Source organism: Caloenas nicobarica, chromosome 1 (assembly GCF_036013445.1).
Source record: "Caloenas nicobarica isolate bCalNic1 chromosome 1, bCalNic1.hap1, whole genome shotgun sequence".
NCBI lineage: Eukaryota > Metazoa > Chordata > Aves > Columbiformes > Columbidae > Caloenas > Caloenas nicobarica.
Window position 1 is genome coordinate 13,103,648 of NC_088245.1, and position 23,034 is coordinate 13,126,681.

General features: G+C 38.2%; 1 protein-coding gene across 5 annotated transcripts in view; it reads left to right on the top strand.

The window, feature by feature from the left end:
• MAGI2 (membrane associated guanylate kinase, WW and PDZ domain containing 2) overlaps positions 1–23,034 on the top strand; it is a 758,699-nt gene that overhangs the window by 482,137 nt on the left and 253,528 nt on the right. The gene's annotated exons all lie outside the window — the stretch shown is intronic.

Consider the following 23,034-nt stretch of genomic DNA (forward strand, 5'->3'; position numbering starts at 1 on the left):
ATGAGGAAGAAACAGTCTTCATCACCTATACTTATATCAAAGATGCATATAGCTGTACAGCATGAGCCATCTTATAAAAGGTGAAACTACTCTGTAACCATAAATGCTGAAAAGATGGTATGAATGCTAAATGACAAAAACATACTGATAACACTCCATCCAAAACATCACAATTCGTTTTTCTCATCTTGTTTCCCTTATATTTTCCACAACATTCATAGCCACAGGAATAATCCATCTGCAGACAGGACAACTACTGCAGAATGAGCCGAAGTGTTAAGAGAAACCCCAAGTTGTCTAAATTGGTGCCTGGATGTAAGGTCTGGGGAGAATTCAGCCAGCCAGCCACAAACTGGTCCAAGCCTTCTTCAGAGCATTGGACCCAAATGGCCACTGCATTCTATGGTCCATTAATTCACTGCAGCTTTTTTCTCCATCTCTTGGTGGTATTGAAGGTATAACCCATGCTTCTCTTAATCTCCTATAGATTATAGTTATCAGATCAAACTGCTGGTAAAAATGACATGTAAGAATATATTGCACACAGCCTGACACAATAAAGTATCTCCTTAAATGACTCACTGAAAATAATATGAATAATTCCAAATGCTGGCGAACCTGAGTCATCTGATTCACTAGTTTATAAATAGCGCAGATACCTTTGCAGGCTTTCATGCTGTCTCTAGCCATTACAGTTCATTAAGATCAGATGCATGTTGCTTTTTTCTGCTATTTGGATTATTCAAGCCATTAAGAAGGCACAGCAGTGGGAGAAAAAATCATGAGAGCTTTTGTGTCAATATTGTTGCTAGGGAAACCACTTTCTTTTTGTTTCAGTGCATTGGATGCTGGTGTCACTTTGAGTCTGACTTGCAGAAAGACAACTTCAGAGGAAGGTATCAGGGATGAAAAAATGAATTAATTAAATCCTAAACTGCCATTATAAACTGAAAGAAGCTCTACAAGATATTTCAAAAGCAGTCTGAATTACTTGAGAGTTTAATTTATTTTTCTTTAAATCTGACTAGAATTTTGAAGGGAATGTTAAAGACAACAGATATGAGATACTTGAGGGTCTCTCCAGACATGTCTTAGATAATCTTCCATGCATTTTTCTGTACATGCACCATTGCGCTGCATCACCATTTAAGCAGAATGGAGAATATCTGGATGGAATGACAAGGAGTATTTCACTCTCGCCAGAACTGTCCTCCAGTGTCCTCCTCTGCTCGCAGCTATCTGTCCAATGTTACTTGTACTCTTGCATGCCTGGAAGGGTTTCCTGACTTAATCTAATCAGTCTTCAAAGTTTCTGTCCTTTAAAACCCTTTATAAACCACATTTCCTTTAAGAGAACCTTTCTATGTATTTTGTGAAGAGCAATAACAGTGAATTTAGAATTGAAAACCAGAACAGATGCAAATCCAGTCTAAAGCTACGAAGTCATATAATACATGAGAGATTTCACCACTGGATTGCCTTATGTCAGTTAAAGCTTATTTGCTATTCTCATACTGATCAGATCTTGAGAATTAAACTATACATAAAAGGAAGTTGAAGCAGCATCAGTAAAATCATTCTAAAAATAATTTTTTTAATTCATTCTTTAAGGAGAGGAAACCTTGGCAGCAAAGAACAACTGCAGTAAAGCAACCTAGATGGTTTTATCTCTTCCAGTGCAATAATTCCCCCCACCTCTCACTCTGAGGAGTAGGAATATTCAGCCAGTGACTGGATAAATAATGTGTAAAGTGCTCCATTCAAATAATGATACTTGTTAGATTCTGATTTCTTGTTTCTCAATAGAATTCATCTCAACTATAAACTTTTCTTTCTTTTGTGGGGTTTGGTTACAAAAAAGATTAATTAAGACTGATTTTATACCTTAATTATATTTAAAATAGACTCGGGAAAGCACTATAACTGCAGTGCAAGAACAAAACTCTGTACTGGTAGGGGCTGAACTAGATAATACTATGGGGTTTTTTTCTGCCTCTTGTTTGTGATGTTCTAGTCATTAAAGCTCCTGGAAGATGAATGGTACTAAATAAATAATAAGTTTTGAGCAATCCTTTGGAACACTGAAAAGCATAAAACTTTTTAGAGTGAGTGGGGATTGCAATTATTCCTAAATAAAACCAAATAGGTTCCTAACATCAAAGCCTACTGTCTTCACATTGGTTGTGTATCCTTCTTATATTTCTTCTTTCCGTTGCCTGCTCAAAATAAACATGAGAAGGGGAAGCCAATTTTTCATGAACAGGTATCAGAATCCGGTTACAGTCTGAGACAAATGTACATGCTAAGGCTTTTTCAGTCATTTTGTGAAAACTGTAGTTTTCAGCTACATTTATTAATGTGTCATTGACACAGCAGGTACTCAGTATAATCTATGAAGGTGTCTTCCTTAACAAGTCACATTAAACAGTTATAAACTGGACATCAGCATAACTTGCAGCAGGTCAAGGGGATTAAATGTCCAATTCCAGTCTTTCTTCCACTATAGCACATACTATAGTGTGCAAGTATGTTATGGCCTGGGTGGGTGTACAACTAGATGAATGAAAACTGATTGGATATAATTTGTGATATAATTTTTTATAAATGTAAATATTTGTATTAAAATATTTATTTCAATAAATCATAGGGGATAAACAGCTAATTATTTTGGTAGACTAACAAGGACCCAAAATAGGGAGCTTCTGTAACATGGAATGTTGATAAAAGCCTTAATAAGAATATGCTCAAGCATATTCAGTATGAATATGTTTGAGCATATTAAATTGCTTGAGCATTTGGAAAGACTTTCTTAAAGTGAGTGTAAAGAATTATATTTACATCAGGTAAAAGTCAGATTAGTTGAAATTTGACTTTGTGCTAGCTTGGTCAAGGTTACAGTGTTTCAGTAGTCTGTGATGCATTCAATATATTGTATATCATTTATTCTTCAGTTAAAAAACTGTAGAGGTAGATAATATCCTCTGGTGTAGTAGTTTGTCATGCAGCTGCTGTCAATAACAGGATAGAATCCATGCTTATATAGAGATATTTCATTGTTTTCTAAGGTTTTGACATAGGTCTTCCTGTTATGTAAACTTTTGTACATCCTGTGCTCTGAAGGTTTCTCAGCAGTAATGACTTAGTAGGAAGCAAAATATTTCAAAAAAAGTATTTGTCTGTCTGTGTTAGCTTGACACTGTTAAGCTTAATTCATTTTATTCTCACAGCTCTTTCTGTGCAACACAGCCCCACAGACATCTTACTTATAAATCAGTAAAAAAAAGTACATTAAAAATGTGTTTTTCTGATAGGCAAAGGCCATAACTTTCAGTGCTTCCACTGTGATTTTAACATGTGTTAAACTGAATCAAGCACTACACAGTCTTAGAAACCAGAATGCAAATATTTGTAAACAGATGTTTTACTGAGCGGGGGGGTGGGTGCTAAATGATAGATGACTGTTTCAGAAACACCTGCATTAGATGATCTAAGTAAATGACAATAAGTTGTAAAAATAAAGGGTTTTTTTGTGAAGGAACAACCAGTCCATGGCATATTTATACACGTCATGTGTGTTTTGGTTTTGTTTTCTCATAATTAGTGGCAGTTAAAAGGTATAAGAGCACAGCAAACCACATTAACAGTTTGATCCCCCACTATGATGTTAGGGCAAAGAGATAATATGACTGTAGAGTGAAGGACTAGGCCAGTAGGACCTGGGAGGTGACATGACCTTGTGTCTGAAGCTGCGTGAAGCTTTCCTGTCTGACTCTGTCCAGTTGTGGTTCACGCAGTTCGAGCAGGAAGATGACAACTTGGAGAAATGTCAGAAATACTGAAAAACATTATTTATGTGGGATACTGAGACCTGAATCTGTCTGGCTTAGCAAAATAAAGCTGAAGAGGGTGACTTTGTCACACTTTGCAAATACTTCTGCAGTGTTTGTAGAAACAGGTATCAGGTAACTGACAGCTCTTCAGTCTTGCAGCCAGAGCATAACCTGATCCCCTGGCTGTAACTTGAACCTGATCAGATTAGGCATAAAATACACGCTTTTAGCAATGGAGGCAATTAATGAGATACCCAGGGTTACCGTGTATTAAATTTTTAGAGCTAAGATTGGACTTTTCCTAAAAGGCAAGCAACAATTCAAATGGCAATTAAATCAGGGAAGTTCACAAAAGGATGTCACCACAAAGGTACCATGCTATTTTGCAGTCTGAGAACCTAGATATGATTCCCTCTCGCCAATTGATAAGATTCCTATAGGGAAGAAGAGAGGTGGCTTGTTTTGGATCACACTGGCTCCTGCAGAGCCCTGCTACAAGGAGTATTTCATTGCATTGGTACATCCCCAACAGTGACAAATGACAACAGCCTGGACGAGGTCAGAGTTGGAGTCGTCCCGTGGCAGGAGTCCTTCTCTCCAAGTGCAGGTCAGAAGTCGTGACTTGCCTGGTGCAGTGCTGTTGCATCACATCACAAGTGAATCTATTTCTGGCATTCTCTGCTTTCACAGCAGATGGGGCCATCTAATAGTTTTGGCATTCCCAGTGTGCTGCTGCCGGTGTGACAGTGTGGGGCAGGCAGTTTTGCACCTGAAGAGCTACCCTGAGTATGGTTAGGGGCTGGAATGGTTCATGGACATTGCCAGAGCCACTGTGTGAGGTGCAGGCATGTCCCATGCTGCCACAAACAGCTTTTGGGGGCACGGCCGTGTGCCAGCAGCCTACACCCAGCTCTGATGCAGGCGCTCTGCTTGGGTATTGCACAGCACATGGGGCATGTGCACGTGAGATTCTGGCTGCTTAGCAACTGCATAATAGGGCTGTCCCAGAAGGACATGCCGTCTTTTAGTCTGTAAATGTAAAATGCACATTTAAAATCTGCATTGTACAACCCAAAAGACATTGGACCGCTCTCTGCTTTTATAATGCCAGAGGTATTTGGCATTATCAGTGCAGCACCTTCCCAACACAACAGCAGCGCCAGAGGTTTCTGGTAGACGGTAGCTGTGCAATGCATTGACCTCCTCAACCAGTGAAAAGCTCCCTCTGGTTTTCTTCCTGAGTCACTCCACTTTGTAGAGAGCATCACTGCCCAGGAAATTGCTTCATTTTCAGTCAGCTTAAATAAGTATCCATGTTTTTAAAAAGAAAGATTCTCAATGTGTATAGCAAACAATTGTAAGTTGCAAAGCATGAGTGGGCAAATCAGTTCTTTAAAAATACGGTTCTTAACCTCAAATGTCTTATTTTATAATGTGTTCAGTAGGAAGCTATAATCCCAGTTAGAAAGACACAATATCAGGATGCAAGTATGTGAAATCTTAGGAACAGATTTGCTAAAACAATTTGCATCTGATTATTTTTCTGCTCCTTCAAAAGATGTTCTCAGTTCAACAATTTTTACTTATATTAAATTGTAATCAGCTGAATGATAAATACCTTCTAGCTTTTCTCATAGAAAATAGTTCTGCCTGTTAACTTCTCAGTTTCATCTAATGAAATGTTATGTCTGGAGACATAAGAAAAAGTAAAATAACATGGCTATTAGTGTGTTTAGCCTGCTATTCGGTTGGTGACTGACATCTACACTGGTAGTAGATAAGTTAAATTTAGCTCAAAAGCTTCCATGATAAAGTCCTTTTGCAAAAATGTAAATGCAAGGAAAAATATTTTTAAAGGAATTAGATATCTTCACTTTTCCTTAAAAATACAGTCAAGTGATTAATAAGCATAGCAATTTATAAAACATGTCACTTGGGTGAGAAAAACATCCATATTCATGGCAATCCATACTTCACTTTATTCAAATAAAATCTCTGCATGGATTTTGACCAAGGGCATCTAACCACTGTTTGAGCAGTTAATTCTGTTAAAAAGCTTTCTCTCCTGTAGTCTTGCTGTTTAGTGAACAGACAAACTGATATATGAGCAGTCAAGTTACCTGTCCTAAACGTCATTCTGAGTTACAGGAGGTACTAGCAGAATCAAGCACTCCTGATTTTGGGTTTTTTTTTGCTTTCCCCTCTACCCAATACAACTTTTACATCCACTTCCTACCAGGTTTCTGGATTTCCAGTTATTCATTTTTGCAATGCAACTAATGTACAACATTCTTTGTTTTACAGTCATCTGAAGGACATTTAGTTCTGCATTTAGGAAGCTTTTTTGACTACTAACCTGAAATGTCTGTATAATCCAGGCTTGCAAGAGACTAAAGGAGGTTTAGAGATAGAGTACAAAAGAGTTGGATGTCAAGGTTATAGTACAGCCAAAGAAGACGTAATAGGTTAAAATACACTCACATCCTTTATTTTGCAGTGTTTGAGTTGAATTAATTACATCAGCATGACAGCTGGATTTCACTCCTCCATTGGGGCACAGACAGACATCCTCCCTGGTACCAGCTGACCCAATGGACAACTGGCCACGCTGGCTGCTCATTGCTGCTTTCTCCCACCTCGCTCTTTCCCATAGTTCCCATTTGTCTGCCAGCAGAGTAGTTTGTACTTGACAGCTCTCTGGCTGCTTCAGAAAAATAAGCTAGGAGCACTCCTGTGAACCATCAATGAGGATGATGGTCCAGGAACATGGCAACAATGAGGGATGGGGGGCCAGGTACACATTCCACACACCTTAGGTTTTTCTCCAAACCAGCAACACTGCTGCAGTCCCAAAGCTATTCTGGGAACTTTACACAAAAATAGGTTTTGCTCAGCAAGGCTAGTGAATATAGTGACAATGAGATCTGTAAAAGCAGTAAATGTCATTCTTCTGGAGAGAAAATGTATGTAGAAATTCCACATCTCCAAACACAAAAACTTCGTACCAGGGAGGCACCAATGAGGTATATGCTAGCACAGCACTTTAATGGCACACAGCAGCAACTTTTAGGATCATTCTGAATGATGCTTTTAATGCGGGACATCCAGCTTAAAAATCAGAACTGACAGTAGCTCTGTAAGTTTTTCTTTGCAGCTTGCCCAGTAATGATCTGATCTTGCCTTCTGTCTGAGGATCTCGTTCTTGTGCATTCTCCGTGTCACCTTTGATCTTCTGACACTGTGAACCGTTAATAGCAAGGCTTATACCATTGACTTATTTTATAGTAGTAACTGCATATTCCTTTGATTTACTACAAATTTTGGTTAGAATATACCTATATCTATACCCAGAATATACCCCCTAGCAGGGGCCATGTCTGCATCACTTTGTCATTACACTGATGCTTGTAGTAACTTCAACCCGGCAAATCTGTAATTCTGTAAATTTTGCTGTTTGGACGTCCTGGTGTAACAACTGACCAAAATACCATCAAAGCTCTTTAGAACTGAGAAGAATTTGGCACACTTCATAATAAATGATTGATTTTGCAATTTTGGCCTGCCATAACTGTGTTTAGTACATGTTGAACCAAGTGCTAGCTGGCCGTAAATATGAACAAGGAATATATTGGTTTTAGAAATAAGGAACCCAGTTTTGTTGTCATTTATAGGAATAAAGATATTGGTTCCAGTAATGCTGTTCTGGATCTATATCTGAGTAAGAGAGTTCCATGCTGTGTTTTGTCTTAGGAAGGGATTGTTAGTATTGCCCAAATAAATGTTCTTCAAGGGCCTCTGCATATTCCCCTTGGCAGCTCATGGTGACCAAGTTAGAGACAAGCCTAGAAGCGCTTTCAGAAGTGCCTGAGAAATCTTTCCCAAGCATGATGTTACTACTATGTGTGTGTATAAACATATGTATTAATATATACATCTGCACACATCTGGCTGCATGAGTTGCCATCATTTCTGATGCTAACAGGAGACATAGGTTGCTCCATAAAGTATTCTTATCTTATGGGCTAATTATTACTTTCTGTAGAGGACTATATGCCATGCTTTTGCACATGTGATTTGCCCACAAGCTCACAGAGCAACACTAGAGTCCAGGAGGAATTTGTACCTATCAGCCAGCTGAAGACTGACTCCCATTTCCAGTCTCAGTCATGTCTAGTCCTTCTTATCCTTTGCTCTTTCGGGGACAGGAGTGAGACTCATGGTACTTCAGAGCCTCTGAGAGTATCAAGGCCAGCCTTTGCACCCAGCTGCTCTGGCAGGTGAAGTAACTGTAACTGCAACCTCCTCACTGCTCTCTGTCATGCAACAGAGGCTCTTCTTTACCTTTTGCCCCAGAGTTATGGGTAGAAATTAAAAGCGGTACCTTTATAGGCAACTCCTGTTATGCCTTGGTGGGTACATCCTTTCTTGTCGCATCACTGCTTGTCTGACACCTTTAACTTAGTGACAACTCAAGACCATCCTCTGACACTAATAGCTGTATGCCCAGTGCATACATGTGCCCAGCAGTTAAAAGCACGCAGTTAAAAAATATTTCTAGGAACTGCATTGGTAAGAATCCAACCTTCTCCATAATATCACATCCCGACTTTTAAGAAGGAAAAGCAGCAGTGGCCTTTTGAAAGTTCATAAGGCTTTTCCAGTCTTGCAAGAAAGATGAGGAAAAAGGTTTCCTGCCTTTCCAGTGCAGTGGAGTGTTCCTTGCTCCTTCTCCTCACTCCACACTTTTTCTTGCTACTTCTGTCTGTCCCTGTTCTGACTTCTCCAGGTTCAAATCAAAACCCCTTTGCTTGGGAGCTCAGGTCAGCACTAGGCAAGGCTTTGAGCATTACCGTTGCTAAGAGCAGCCCGTCCTCTCCCAGTTGCATTCTTGTGCGTTGACAGGGTCAGAGTGTGATTGAAGGGTGAGAGATGCACAAAAGCAGAGAAGGCTTGAAATTAAATAGTCTTTGAAGCTTTTTCTTAACTAGTCTCACTCTGGCACAGACCCCTGCCTTAGGGGGATGATCCAGTGGAATAGCAATGACCTAAAGCTACTGCTCTGCCCACTCAAGCATGCAAGAATGAGAATTTATCTCAAAAGTGGCCATATGAGAATATTTGGGCTGCAAATAAATGTTTGTAAAAGACGTCCATTAACAATAAAAGAGCAAGGACTAAATTTTTTTTCTGAATAAAACTTTTTTTTTTTTCTGAAATACTGAATGCTGCACAGAAAGAAAAAATGGAAAAATCCTGGTGGGTGAGACCTTTATCTCTTCTCTCATTTTTTACTAGTGGCAATGGAGTAGCTGTCCTAATTATAAAGAACTTGCCCTTTCAAACAGTGGAGCTGGATTCTGATCCAAATGGCCTTGTAGAAAAGAAATTGCTGAATGAAGTCATTATTCTAATTAACATTTATGCTCCTAATGTTAACAATGTACTTTTAAAAGGAACCAGTAGCATAGATATTCCTCCTTAAACCATCTAATAGCCTGGCGTGGGTACTGATTTTAATTGCCCTTTGGTTATCAGTTTAGACAGATCTACTAGGGGTGATTGCATTGTAAATCAGATATCTCAAGAAAGTCATTAATGAGCTAATGAAGGGTAGATGTTTGCAGTAATGAATGGCACAGCTGATAATGCTTATTTAGCCAAGTGGTGTACATAAGAGTTTTGTCTTGCGTATGGAGAGAAGTGACCATTCACTAGTAACTAGGTAATAATGTATTAGCTGTTAGTCTGCTCCATGGTTTTATCTTCCAGTTCCCAGGATTAGCCCAGTCCCCTGTGCTCTACATCCTTAAACCACTTCTGTGATTTGTAATTCACAGAACTGTAGTTCGAAGCCCTGCATCTCTGTTTGACTTTGTTTATATATTTCTTGTCTCCCTGAGCATAAATCATAACGACAGCTTAATTGGTTTATATTTCTGAAGCAGTTTGAAATGTGAAGTGTTGCATAATTCTTCAAGGTTGTTATTACTTTGTGACTCTTCCCAACCATTTTCTTTCCAGGATGAAAATGAAAGGGAAATTATTTGCCATTTACAAGAATAAATATGGTGAATCCTGTCATAAGTAATCACTCAGGAATCACCAAAAAAAACCCCCTTTTTTCACAGAATTGCACTTTTTAAGTGCTTGAACTTTGCATCTCCTTCATAACACAGTAAATCTATTAAGTTCACTGGAAGTGTTTGATTTATGCTCATGCGAATGGAGAATCAGATCTTTGATATCTGTGGCTGTGAGAGGGTACTTTCATGGCTGAATAAAGGTCCTGGAAAATACATGTCTTCTATCAAGGTTTTGGTACCGTTAAAACACAGGGCCATTTGATACATTTAGAATTTGAGATTATGACTTCTTTTTTTCACAGGAGGAACATGTATAATTGTACAAGTCTTTAAAGCACACTATTAGTGAGATTGGAAGATTCTTTCATTCAGAGGTGCATATTCTACCAAAAGAATTTACATGTACTAAACTCTTTTGTTGGTTTTGGTTGTTGTTGTTGTTGGGATTTTTTTGTTTGGTTTGGGTTTTGATTTGGTTTTGGTTGTTTGGTTTGGTTTTTGGTTTGGTTTGGTTTTTGTTTTTCCCATAGAGCAGTGTTGATTAGAGACTAACCCTCTAGTTTTTCCTTAGGACCTGGCCAGTGCTTAACATTGCCAGAGAATTTTATCAGTCTCAATGTTCAAAAAATAAAGCCACAGAGACAGATGTTTGTGCATTTATTCCCTTTGTTGCTTCCACTAGCTCACAGGGCAGAGTCAAGAGGTATCAATGACAAAGTAGAAAAGTCTTTTACCGCAGAATGGGATTTTAGGATCAGAAATGAAACAGCCAAGGAAAACAAGGACAGCCAACAAAAAGTAGCCTGAGGCCACACAATGTGTCAATGAGAACGAGAGAGATAAGAAACACTTGGACAGTTGTGCATGTTGGCTTCAATCTGTAATGACCGTGCAGACCACACATCAAAAACATTTGGCTGTCCTTGACCAAGAACAAAACAAGCCCAGATTTTCAGCTATTGCTATTTTTTCTTCCTGTGGAAATTATTTAAACGGTCGACCTGATGAATAACAATTCATTCACTCTAACTCTGTTTTTTGTTATTTGTCTCACTGCCTTCAGGCAATTATGAGATGTCATCTTAGAGACAAAGTGAAAGCTGTTTTCATCTTTTAAAAACCACCCTTTCCACTGTTGATCAGCTAGATCTGAAGCTCTGACTGGTGTAAACTCCATTTGTGTTGGTTTTTTCCAACATAAATTAAGGGCAAAATTTGAACCATCAGATGCAATAACAGTTCAATCAGCACTGACAGCTGCTGCCTTTCTCTGGTTCTGTGCATGCAGACCTTGGGACCAAAGTGTCTACCTGTGACTAAATTCTGTTATAGTCAAGAAATGAGTGGGAATCACCTATATCCTACACACCTCTACAGCAGTCCTATCCCTGCTCAGAGAATGCATAATATGAGCTGGACACATGGCAAAATGCCCAGGCTCTCATGGTGGTTGTGACACTTTCTTGGTAGCCTCATGGCCACTTTCTTGGTAGCCTCGTGGTCAAAGCAAAGAGGCAGTGGAAGGTCAGGGTTTATTTTCTGTCTCACCTTGTGCTCCCAGAGTGTCCTAGCTACAGGATGAAGGCGACTCTCCATGCCTTCTTTTGAAAGAATGACACTGTGAAGCTTGTAATTTGTGGTGTCTGAAGAAAAGCAAGCCAGAAGGGGCCTGCTTATATAGCTGAGGAGCAAGAAGACTCATCAAGTGAGGCCAAGTTAATTTGTTAGAGACTCCAGGACTTTCTCCTTCTCTACTCTGTTCTTCTGCAAACATGCAATGAATTTACCCCAGGAAATGCTGATAACATAATTCTCTACTATCTATTAATTTGTTTCTAATTTGAATTTTTCTGAATGACTCAAGAATAATTAGTTTTTAAGCCTTTTTTTTTTTTTTTTTCCCCTCTTGGCTGAAATTTGTGTTACAACACAGGTAAATTGTGAGGTTTTAGGATGGATTTTTAGGACTGAGGATTACCTCATCATGCATCTTTATGTAGTAACTGAGTTCTGAAGGAGCTAAAATTCGTTGTTGTAGCAGAAGAACTCATTGGGCATAAAGTTACAGATCAAAACTCACATGAGAAAAGTAAAGCTCTATGTCTCTGTCGTATTGGGACTAAGGTGGTAGACAGCAAATTGAGTAAAAATTACTGTATTAGAAAGAGATAACATACTGGCTTTAAGGGAAAACAAGAACATAGAGTCTCCATTAAATGTTTAGTTATTGTTTAGTATTTAGGATTTATAATAACAAATTACCCTAATAAAAACCTGATGATTTACAGTAATGTGGCAAAATAATAATTTTCTGTTGATGAAAAGAGAATTTATATAGTTTTTTTCTCTGTTTTTTTTTTTTTTTTTAAAGTTTCATTGTTTATTTTTTTACCTGGAATTAATGGGATTCACTGGGAAGCATTTTTATTTATTTTGACAAGGGAAGAACCAATAGGGAACATATGATTTATTCACGTTGTGTAAGATGACTATCCAGGACAATCTGCAGATGCCTTTTTAGGCACATAAGGCAAGGATTCCCTTCATACCTCTCCGATTGGCAAGATAGATAGCTTTCTCTGGTAGCAACTTGAATAACTGAATACAAAACTGATTGACTACAAGGATCTCTTTTTTTTCTCAAAAAGCAAGTTGAATAAAATGTCAGATGAGATTAACAGTCTAGAGTGCCGTCTTGAGGTTGTCGAGGAAGTTGGAGACAACAGGTTTCCAACTGTAACCCAGAGAAAATGCCACTGTAAAATTGTAAAAGGTGTCTATAAACACAGCCTTTAAAATAAGACTGAATTCCTATGAAAAAGAAGGAAACACGGGACTAATCAAACCGGAGGTGAGGGGCATTAATCCAGAATCTTGTCTTGGGCAAAAAACAGATCAGACAGTTCTCAGGATGATAAGACCTCTACGATACACATTTTTCAATAACCTTCACTGTGTCCCTTTTCCCCTATATGTAGCATTTTCAGATCTGTAGCATCTATGGATTGATTTAACATGCAGGTAAAAATTAAAATTTTTTTGTATAGTAACTGTGTGTTCTTGAAACTCATTCTCGTTTTTGACTCAAAACTTGATCTGAAACACTTCAGAAGTTCTACAGTTTAAGTAATTTAATTAATTTAATGAATTTCATTTTTACAACTGAAAGACATTTGATTTTTATTATAGGGAGTTTATAATTTTCTTTGCTTTACTCAGAACACCTTTTATTTCTGTAACTTTTTTCGCTAAAAAACTCTGGGCCAACGCTCTATGCAATAAAGTTCTTAAACACGTGATTGAGCATTTGCATTCCACATCATTCCATTCCTTCCATAAGCTGCCTTCTAGTTTACAGTTCTAGCTTTGCTTATTATTTATCAGGTAAAAGCTGCCACTGTATAGTGGGCTGTCTTTGGTAATGCTAGTATCTCTCTAGAAAAGGTAGGTGTTTTACAGCCCGATGGTTCCCTGATTTGCATTTATCAATAATAAATTTAATCTAACCTGATGTCTTCCCATACACTTATATTTTTTCTTTTTCTTTACTCCTTCTGAAGCTTCAGAAGCATCCACTTCTGTGGCCCAGACTAAACTAGATAAAATTTTGTCTAGAAATGCTCCTAGTATTTTCTCATATTTCCTTCCAATAAAATCTGTAAGGGTGTCAAACCATATAAGCACTACTGTCAAAAGGGCGGGACTCTGCTGCAAGCTGTTCTCTAATATGGCAAAGGACTTCTACAACCACCTCAGCAATAATGTATAAATTATACAAAATCAGAGTTGAAGGGAAGTAGGCAATCTCATAGTTTGCTAAGCTTGAATCTTTAAGTGACGGCAGAAAGCAATAGCATGATTCAATGTGTTGGGACCTTGCTTATTAAAGGTCTGAATCATGTCACCTGTCATTAGCCATCTATAAGGTGTCTGGACCTTCTTGTAAGGTCACAACGCAAAATATGTACATTTCCAGAGACCAGTTTATCCTATCTATTAATAAGATCACTACCCAGAGCAGGTGGGTAGAGGCAGTTGGTTACTTTTTTTAAGCAGCAAAAGTGAAATGAGTTAAAAAGCTACCTTCTATTACCATTCAGGGACCAGACACAATGGCAAGTGATTACTCAAGAGTTAAATCCAGACAACAGTCAGTTCACAATGAGAAAAAATGTAAGTGCTGTGGGAAGAAATATCTCAGTATCTCTGTGTAACTGCAGCAGAGAGTATACTGTTTAGGAATTGAACCATGTCTCTCTCACGGGAAAGCAGAGGTTTCAGACTAACTGTACCACTGCTTTTTAGAAGATGAGGTCAGATGACAGGATTGCTTTAAAATGTACAAAACACTATAAATTAGTGACTAATGTATTTATCAAGCTGTGTTGTTGCACAGTCTTGTTCCAATAAACTGCATTCATTCCTGTGACTATTGCTTGTGAAGTACAAATGCCCTCTTGTCTTAGTTATTAATTCCCATCCCTTTGTCCATTATTTTCCTTATCTAAGTATGAGTAGCCCATTAAAGGGCTTTATCTGGATTTTTCATTTTAGTGTGCTGTGGTCAGTGTAAGATCAAAACATGGAAGTTAAAGGTCATTACGTATTTGCTGGTGGTTGGGAGATCTGTGGAGATGTGCATCTGATAAGCAGTCTTCTCTCTTCCAGCACATTATCCACAATTGATTTGTTCTGCTTCTCAGAGAGAAATACAAACTTGAAGAATATTTGGGAGAAATAAGGTCAGGACCTTAATCTTTGAGGAATCCTAAAGCAAGACAGTTCCCTCTCCATAGCCACCTCCACCTGGACTTAGCGCAGAGCAGTTTATAGTTACTTTATCTGAAACGTATTTACACCTTCAGCCCATGGGATTCCCAGGTCTGACAGGAAAACTGTTATTTCCCAGCTGTGAGAGATTAAGGGCTCAAGAGGGTTGTATCTATTCACATGGTTTGGTCTTGGTAGGAATTAAAGGGATGATGAAAACTGTTCAGGCAGTATCTGATTCTGTAAAGGTGAAATTGTTCTTTCTATTTGCTTCTTGTACTTTTACACAGATTTTTTTTGGTGTGTGTTTGTCTTACTTATATGCCTAAATTTGCAAATGGGCTACTGCAAATAGCTAAAAGATTAATTAACAAAATCTAAGGAATTAAGAATACTTTTAAGATAAAACCACCCTAGTACTTTAAAAAAATAGTTAAAAGAATAAGCAGCTATGTAAAATGGAACTATGGAAACAGAGATGAAGAAAACTTAGAAGTTGGAACTCTCTGAAATGCACTAAAGCATGAAGTGACATCTCTGTGGAAATGTTTGGGGTTTTTTTTTACCTGAGAATTAACTTTGTATGCCTTAATTTTAGGGTCTTCAAATTTTCTGAAAATCAGAATTGGTTTAGGTCATCACCTATGCAGACCTGAAATACCATATCAGTATCTTAAGGTTACAAAAAATGGTTTGCTATTGATATTTATCTTGAAAAATACTATTTAAGAACTCAAAAGCAACTCATAGATCCTTCCTTTTGCAGTCTTTCACAGTCTGCCTGGAAAAGAGATGTTGTTATGGGGGGCAGCTGAACTTCAATAGTAAGAGAAGAGCAGGTCTGTCATTTTGGAAGGTTTGACAGTCTGTCTCCATTCCTGTATTTGTGAATTTAGAGAATTCCTCTGCTATTGCATTCATTGGGGGCCGGAATACTCCTGGGCAAAAATCCACAGCTATAATTAGTGATTTAATTTTAATGTAGATGAATAGACAATCCTGAAGCCAGTTATTAAAATGTCATTGGTTGACACAGAAGTTAGAATATCTGCCTAATGTGTGTTAGCAGAAGCTACAGAGACCAACCCAAATGAGAATTCTGCCTGGGGAAGAGCCGAGGCAACACAAGGCATCAAAAATCTCCCTGCCTCTGGGAAACAGCTGGACAGCCCCTGCCAGAAAATGCTCAAGTGTTTCTTGGGAATACACAGGCAATAACTCTGACCTCTCTTTTCTAGCAGAACCCTGAGATCTCTGGAAGATATTCCTTTTGAGTAGCTTTAGCCATAGGTAAAGCCCAATACAGTTAGAAAATAGCAAGGGTGAAAAACAGACTTTATAACTAGTAGCCCTGGGGATCTCTAGATCCAAGAAGTATGGAATTAGTTCTGTATATCATGTGTAACTCATTCTGACAGCACTCCCAAAGTAAATAAATTTTAATTCATATTTTCAGTTCAGACGTTAACGTAAGAGTGAGGCTCAGACAACTAAGCAATCTGGATTCAAAGGCTTAGTTAGAAAAAGAAGGGCAAAGACTTCTCTGGGTTCTTCAGTATCTGGCTGACCATAGAGAAACTAAAAGTAGCAGCAAAGATCTTAGTAAAAGTGTAAGTTTGCTCATAAATATTTCAGAAAACACAATAGAAGTTAAGAACTGTTGTTGAAAAACACAACCAAAAATCTACAAATTTTTTTCCCCTAAATCCTGAGAGATCTGTAGTATGACCTTTCCTGGCCTCTTTGCCATCTTAATGACACGAGATCATAAGTAAAAATAATACCAATGTAAATCTAAAATCTAAAAGCTTTAGAAGACTTCGTTTTTTAATTCCACAAATTTTGGCACCACACTGAGAGTTCTGCAACTTTGATTCATCAAGCAGCATTGCAAAACCATCATGAAAATGTGTGAACCCAAGAACAAAATCTACTCACCCAACCCTACAGCAGTGATTTTAAAAGCCCTAATTTTAGTATAGTCACCCGTCAAAATAAATTACTCACTCAGGGTGAATGGGTGAAAATAAGTTCTCTAGGCTTCCTTAAGGAGGTGGTAATTGTCTTGAATTTCGTTAAAATACATCATTAATTATATTTAGCAATATCTATGTACTGCTTTCCTCTTTGAGAATTTCATATAATGGTTGTAAGAATTTTGCAAGAGGTCTTTTTGAGTTTTAAAATATTCTATATTTGTGTATTTGTACTGCAGAACATGTTTCATGACATATGAAAGAGTGCTCTAAATGACATGTACAGGTGTCCAGAAATGTTAGAATAAAATAATTTCATAAGAAGATGGTAATTGTTTGGACCTACTTCCACAGCAAAGTGGTTGTGGATCTGATAGGACCATGAAGTGAAAGCATGGAGATGCCACATGGTTGGCTCTCGGAGATGGACACAGAGTTTAGGAGGTCCATGGAGCCTGCACTTAGGAATCCTTCTTGTCTTCAACATCCATTGCACACTATAGCAAATCCTTCAAAGAAGATGCTTATGACCCATTCAGCTGGTCTATGTCGGCCGTGGAAGCGTACTGCAAGGTTTGAGAGATCACCAACCACGTATGGTCTTACCCTGCTGGTTATACTGCCTCTGTGTTGGGCCTGCCCTAAGCAACACCAAAAACATGGGCTTTCTTTCCTGCTGTCTCCTGGGAGCTGCCAGAAACCTACACTTAAATTTGCATCCAAATGTGTGGGCTCTGGACTGCAGCAGATTTGAGCCTGACATCCCAGGGCCTGAAGGCTGTCGGCCACTGCGGATGGAGATATTGTTTTTAGATCTCCCTTCATTGCTGGTTCCAAATCTGTTTCTTTGTTGTTTTTTTTTTTTAATATAATTTAGATGATGTTCAGACACCTTCGTTATATGTGACAGGCCTGTAGTCATAAACAAATGCAGCTATCATCTTTGAATCGAATAATAAAATATACACATTTATTCACATTATTATTTTAATTAAAAATTAAGCTAATTTCTGCCTACCTAACACTATATACCATTGCAATCTGTTATTTTTCCATATGTATTTTTTTGTGAGCTGTTAAAATACCGAATGGAACTCTTATAGCGAGACAACAATTAGACTTCAGAGTTACTTTGCCCTTAATTTATTATCGCTACTGAGTGATCACAAAAGCATTATGTAGAGATTTAGCATTCATCATAACATTTGCAGTTATTGTTCTAATAACTGAAAAATAAGGTTTGTCTTTCATTTCCTAGAGTTGTGGCTGACTCACGCAATTTTGACTGATAATTCAGCAATTCAAAGTTGTATAAACAGTACAGACAGATCAATCTAAATGAGGGTGCTGAATAAGCAGAAGCAGGGGTGTGTTTGTTGCTGGGTATTGTTTCATCCCACTCTAAAAATAAGTGTGAAAAGGAATGTGCATCTCATTCTGGGCTCAGAATCTGAGTCACACCGTAGTTGGAAGTATTCACATTAAAAGCTTTTGGTTCTGGCACACCTCTCATTTTCCGATTATTCATTCTTACTATGATTTCCTAATTTCTTAGCACCACTTTTAACTTTTCATAAGACTTACATTTTTAAAGTAGACTTTTTCATTTCTTGGAGGAGATCAGCGAAGCTTAAGGAGCCAAGGACTCTCCCCACGATCACCACCGTCCTCCACAATCCGCTGGTTCAGGCTGGCTGGTGCCAGGAGCTACGGGAGCACGTTCCCCTCCACAGCCAGGGATGCAGACCTGGCAAAAAGCCCTTCCTTGCCCTTCCCCATGCAGAACGGTGGAAAGTGGAGATGTCAGCTCTGTGCTGCATTTTGGGTTCTTTCCTCGTAGAAGGGGAGAAGGGCTGGGGGGCTGACAGCAAAGGTGAGCAGCAAGGCCAAGCAGAGCAAAGTGTGTGTAGGTCAGTCCCTACAATGTGGTGCAAGGTGGAGCCCAACAACATGGGACACACAGGTGTAACTGCTTCCAGTAATCGTATAGTGACCGTCAGTAGATCTGAGTCTTGTTATCATCTCAGCATGATGATTCTTCTTCTTCCTTACTACCACCCAAATGCTTTGTCTTTTTTTTTCTTCCGTAAGGGCTTACCTTTTCTCAGGAAGCAATGTAGGATCTGTTGCTCCATCATCAAACACTTCACCGATAAAACAGAAGTTTTACTACTTCCTGACATAGGTGAACTCAGGTTAAGAAAAAAAAAATTAGCTCTTTCGTCTTCCTCATTTCCTCCTTCTTCTGAGTTTCTAACTTCCTGATCTGGTCTCTGTCATCAGGGCTAACCTCCCCAGTAATTTTCCTTGACCTCTTTGCAGAATCCAGTAGACTTTTTCATGCAGCTTAGTGCTGGCAAGGAATACTTGGTAATTGTAACTGTGCAATGGCTTCCAGGCTGTTTCGGCAGCAAAGAGATTGGGTTAGGCCAACTCTCCAGTGTTCAGCTGCATTCAGAAACAGGCTGGGAGCACTGGGGCAATCGGGCACAGCAGCAAGATGGATTAAGCTGTGGTGATTTTCCTGCAATTAAATACTCGTTCTGCACCGCCTGTCTGCGTGAAGGCTTTTAGTCAGATCCAGCGCAAAGAGCTTAGCTTAACCTTTGCTGACTTAAACTGCCCTTCTGACTTTGTGCTGGGGTGGCGGAGAAGTGTGCAGATATTTTTTTAAGTACAATGAGGTGGCAGCTGAGTAAGAGAGTGACTGCACTGAGTCAAACCAAGGGAAAGTGTAGCCCTGTACTCTGTCTCTACTACTGCCCCTCGGTAGATGTTAAGAAAAAAAATATATAAGAACAGGGAAGGCATGCAGAAATATGTTCCCCATTCCACCTATCTATATTGTATGGAACTCTTGATTCAGAATTTGTATTTCACATTTAATAAGCTTTCATGGGTTTTTTCTTCTATGACTTTGTATAATTGCTTTTTGACTGTGTATGTGATACTGGCAGTATCTGACAGTGAATGCCACTATTCTCCTGTACTGTGTGAAAAAACCCCACTTCTTTTGCTTGTTTTAAACCTGCTAATTTCATTGGGCATCCTCTTGTTCTCATGTAGTGAGAAGCCAAGCATCCATTCATTTATTTTCTAGGCATTTTCCCAGGGCTCTCCTGATTTTATACATATCTGCCATATCCCCTTTCAGTTGTCCCATTTCCAAGCTGAAAACTCCAAATCAATTTAAGCAGTTCCAAGCTCTAATTGCCCTTCTTTCATCCCCCATGTAATTTTTGAGAGGCAAGTACCAGAACAGCAGGCAGTATACAAAAGGGAGGGTACTATGTGGATTTGTATAGTGCTACAAAGGTGTTTTCTGTTTTGTGCTCCATTCCTTTTTTTAAAGCTCTCAACTGCTGATTTTTTGACTGCCAATGAGCATAGGATTTATTTTTTCTATTACTAAGATTTTTTTTTTTTTTTTTTAATTAGTTGCGGTTTGGTTTTGTTTGGTTGCTAGTTTGGTTTTGTTTGGTTGTTAGTTTGGTTTAGTTTGCTTGTTTGTTTTTTAAATTAAACACAATTGAAATTATTTATTTGTTATGCTTTGTGTACCTACAGGAAGCTGAATTTCAGTACTTTATGATTAGTGTTTCAACAGTAGCATCTTGAACCAGCCCTGTCCTTTGCTGAACAAGATGAAAAAGAGCTGTTTTTGTCAGAAATTTTCCAAACATCATCACAACAAAAGTTATGGTGTTTAAACATTTAGTCTCTGCATTATGCTTAGATATGACAATTGCTGAGGCTTTACGAGTGTCTGCCATTAGCTTTAATGCTAATTTCTAAGGCTTAGGTAAGGAATTTTGAGACACTGAGAAACTCTTTGATAGAAAGTTTATATCGATTCTAATTTTTATTTAATGGGGCATTGCTCCTTCATTGAACTGGCTGGGTCTCATCCTATGCATTTTTTCCTTTGGAACTGTATAGATTCTTTTCATCATTTTTATGATGCACCGATTATGTCAATATCTATGGACCAGTTCCTTATTTTTCTTTGCACTGCTTATGCATATATTTGAACTAAGGAGGGATAGATAGGTACATATATAGCAATTAATAATGCAAAAATCACTTTTAAATCAATGGTTACTGGATCATAAAGCAAATAACATGCTATCTTAGAGGACAGAAGTGGGGAATTATACTGCATTTTCAGTTGGAAAGTGAAAGAGTTAAATACTTTGTCTCCTAATCTTAAATGCACATTTTGCGTCTTACATTTTTATATATGTGATATTCATAGCAATTTTTTGTTATGAATTTTGTCTCTGTCTCCCACTAATGCATGCAGACAGTCAAAATGAAAAACTGTTTAATATCCAAAAATAGAATGAATATGTCCTTCATTTAAAACATTGTATCTTCATATCTTCAGGATATTAGCATTACTGCTAAGTACTACGGCACTCAATTCTGTGTGACAATGGCAAAACTAAGAACAGAGAAAAAAAGCCAAGGTACTGCACTTTTAGTTTCACAGTTTGGATCACACTGGTCCTATAACCCTGGGATTTGTGTGCTGATATTTACGAAATCAGTGGAAAACAGTGCCCTCTTCACAAGTTTTGTGAAGCTTGTGGCATCTGTGACACTGATTAACTTTCAGACCAGTAAAATGGCTTAGGTCAGGGGGGAATTTTTTAAATTGAGGAATCCTTTTTTTCAAAATATGTAATATTTCAGACATCCAATCTCACCAGTAAAAGTAACATGCTCTTAAGGAAATACAAAAGTAGACTTCCAACTGAGCACTGCCTTCAGTACTGTTGGTTTTCAGGTACTCTCAAAATACCCTGCAGTGTCAGAGCTTAGAAGCTTGACTGTGACCAGATCTGATTTTTACCTATTTTAGAAGTACAGTTTGTGAGTGGATTGATGCAGATTTCCCTTCCCCGCCTTAGATCCTAAATCCTGCTCCCTGCTTTAACCTGGGAGTCAGAGAGAGCTGCAGGCTTCAGGAGGGATGGTCACAAGCAGCCATACAAAGTCACAGCTCATTGCTGTACTGGCACTGGGGCTCTGTGGTAAACCTGCTGCCATCTCGTAAAATCCAAAGATCTTCAGCAAGTCAGTTTTTCATTGTGCCATCCCTAAGCCCAGAGTGAGTACAAGGGCCATTTAACACAGCAAATTTTTCTAGCGTATTACAATTACAGAAACACCTGTTATGAATATCATTTTGCCAAACCACTGGAAAGAAATAATTGAGTATTCAGTAGTTGCAAGACTGCTCAACTACTTGCCTGTATTGGGGTGGTTTGTGTGACACAGGAATATTAGTAACACAAATAATTTTTACTGTGCCTGCAAAATGCATCTTATGATGGTTTACTGTGCAGATATAACATAATTCTTTATCTGTGTCACACTCATATGAGGCTAAATTATTTTTTGACAGTTGCTAGTATTACTTGATCGCTCAGAAGCTCTTGTGGGATAAAAATTTTAAAAATGGTCATATGGTCTACAAAGACCTTCAGGAACTTAATATCCTTACATAGGTTCTTTTTTATTTGGAAAAGTTTCTCAGAGCTGGACAGTATTTTTAGTTTCCCATCCTACCTGCTGCAAGTCTACTTGTAAGGCAATGTGTTCGCTGCCCTTCAATTCAACTTGCAAATGAAAAAATGATAACTCTGCATAAATATCGTGGTTTTGTCTTTATGTCTTATATTACTCTTAATGTTTGCTACTAGAAAGGAATTGCTATTTTTTTAATGTATTCTTTTATTTAATGATTTTAATATTTTATTTTTAACATTATTTTTAAAGATAAAGTTGAGGTATCAGTAAGAAACCAGTTTTGAGATTAGATATGCTACAAGTGCAAACATTGATTGGTAAGTCCAGACCATGGTCCATCTAATCTAATAATCCTTCTGACAGAGGAGGTTGCCAGAAATTTCCTGAGAGACAAACAGAGGGTAATCTGTCAGCCACCTTAAGTCTTCTCAGAACTCCTCCTCATACTTTGAGATAATTTTAAGCCCTAAAGCATAAGGTTTCAACTTTCTTTGAAAATACATTAGCATTAACTATTATAAATTGAGAGCTCATGAACAGCAAAAATCTGACAAATATGAAAATGAGAAAGTGAAAGCTTTACTGAAAACTGCAAATCTCTGAATCAATGAAAGAGTATTTACTTTCTAAGCAGTTGAGAGAATTTGGAGGGTGGTGAAAATGACATAATATTGTCAATAGCCAATACTTTTATGGTCCTTCTGATCCTTGAGAAGCCCTTGTATTGTGGCATAAATATTACAAAACTAATTTGTCCTAACTAATGGTCTGAAATAAGAAAAGAGCTCTGGTATGTGGCCTATTTGTCAGGTATTTGGATGAGAGAAATGTTGACTTACC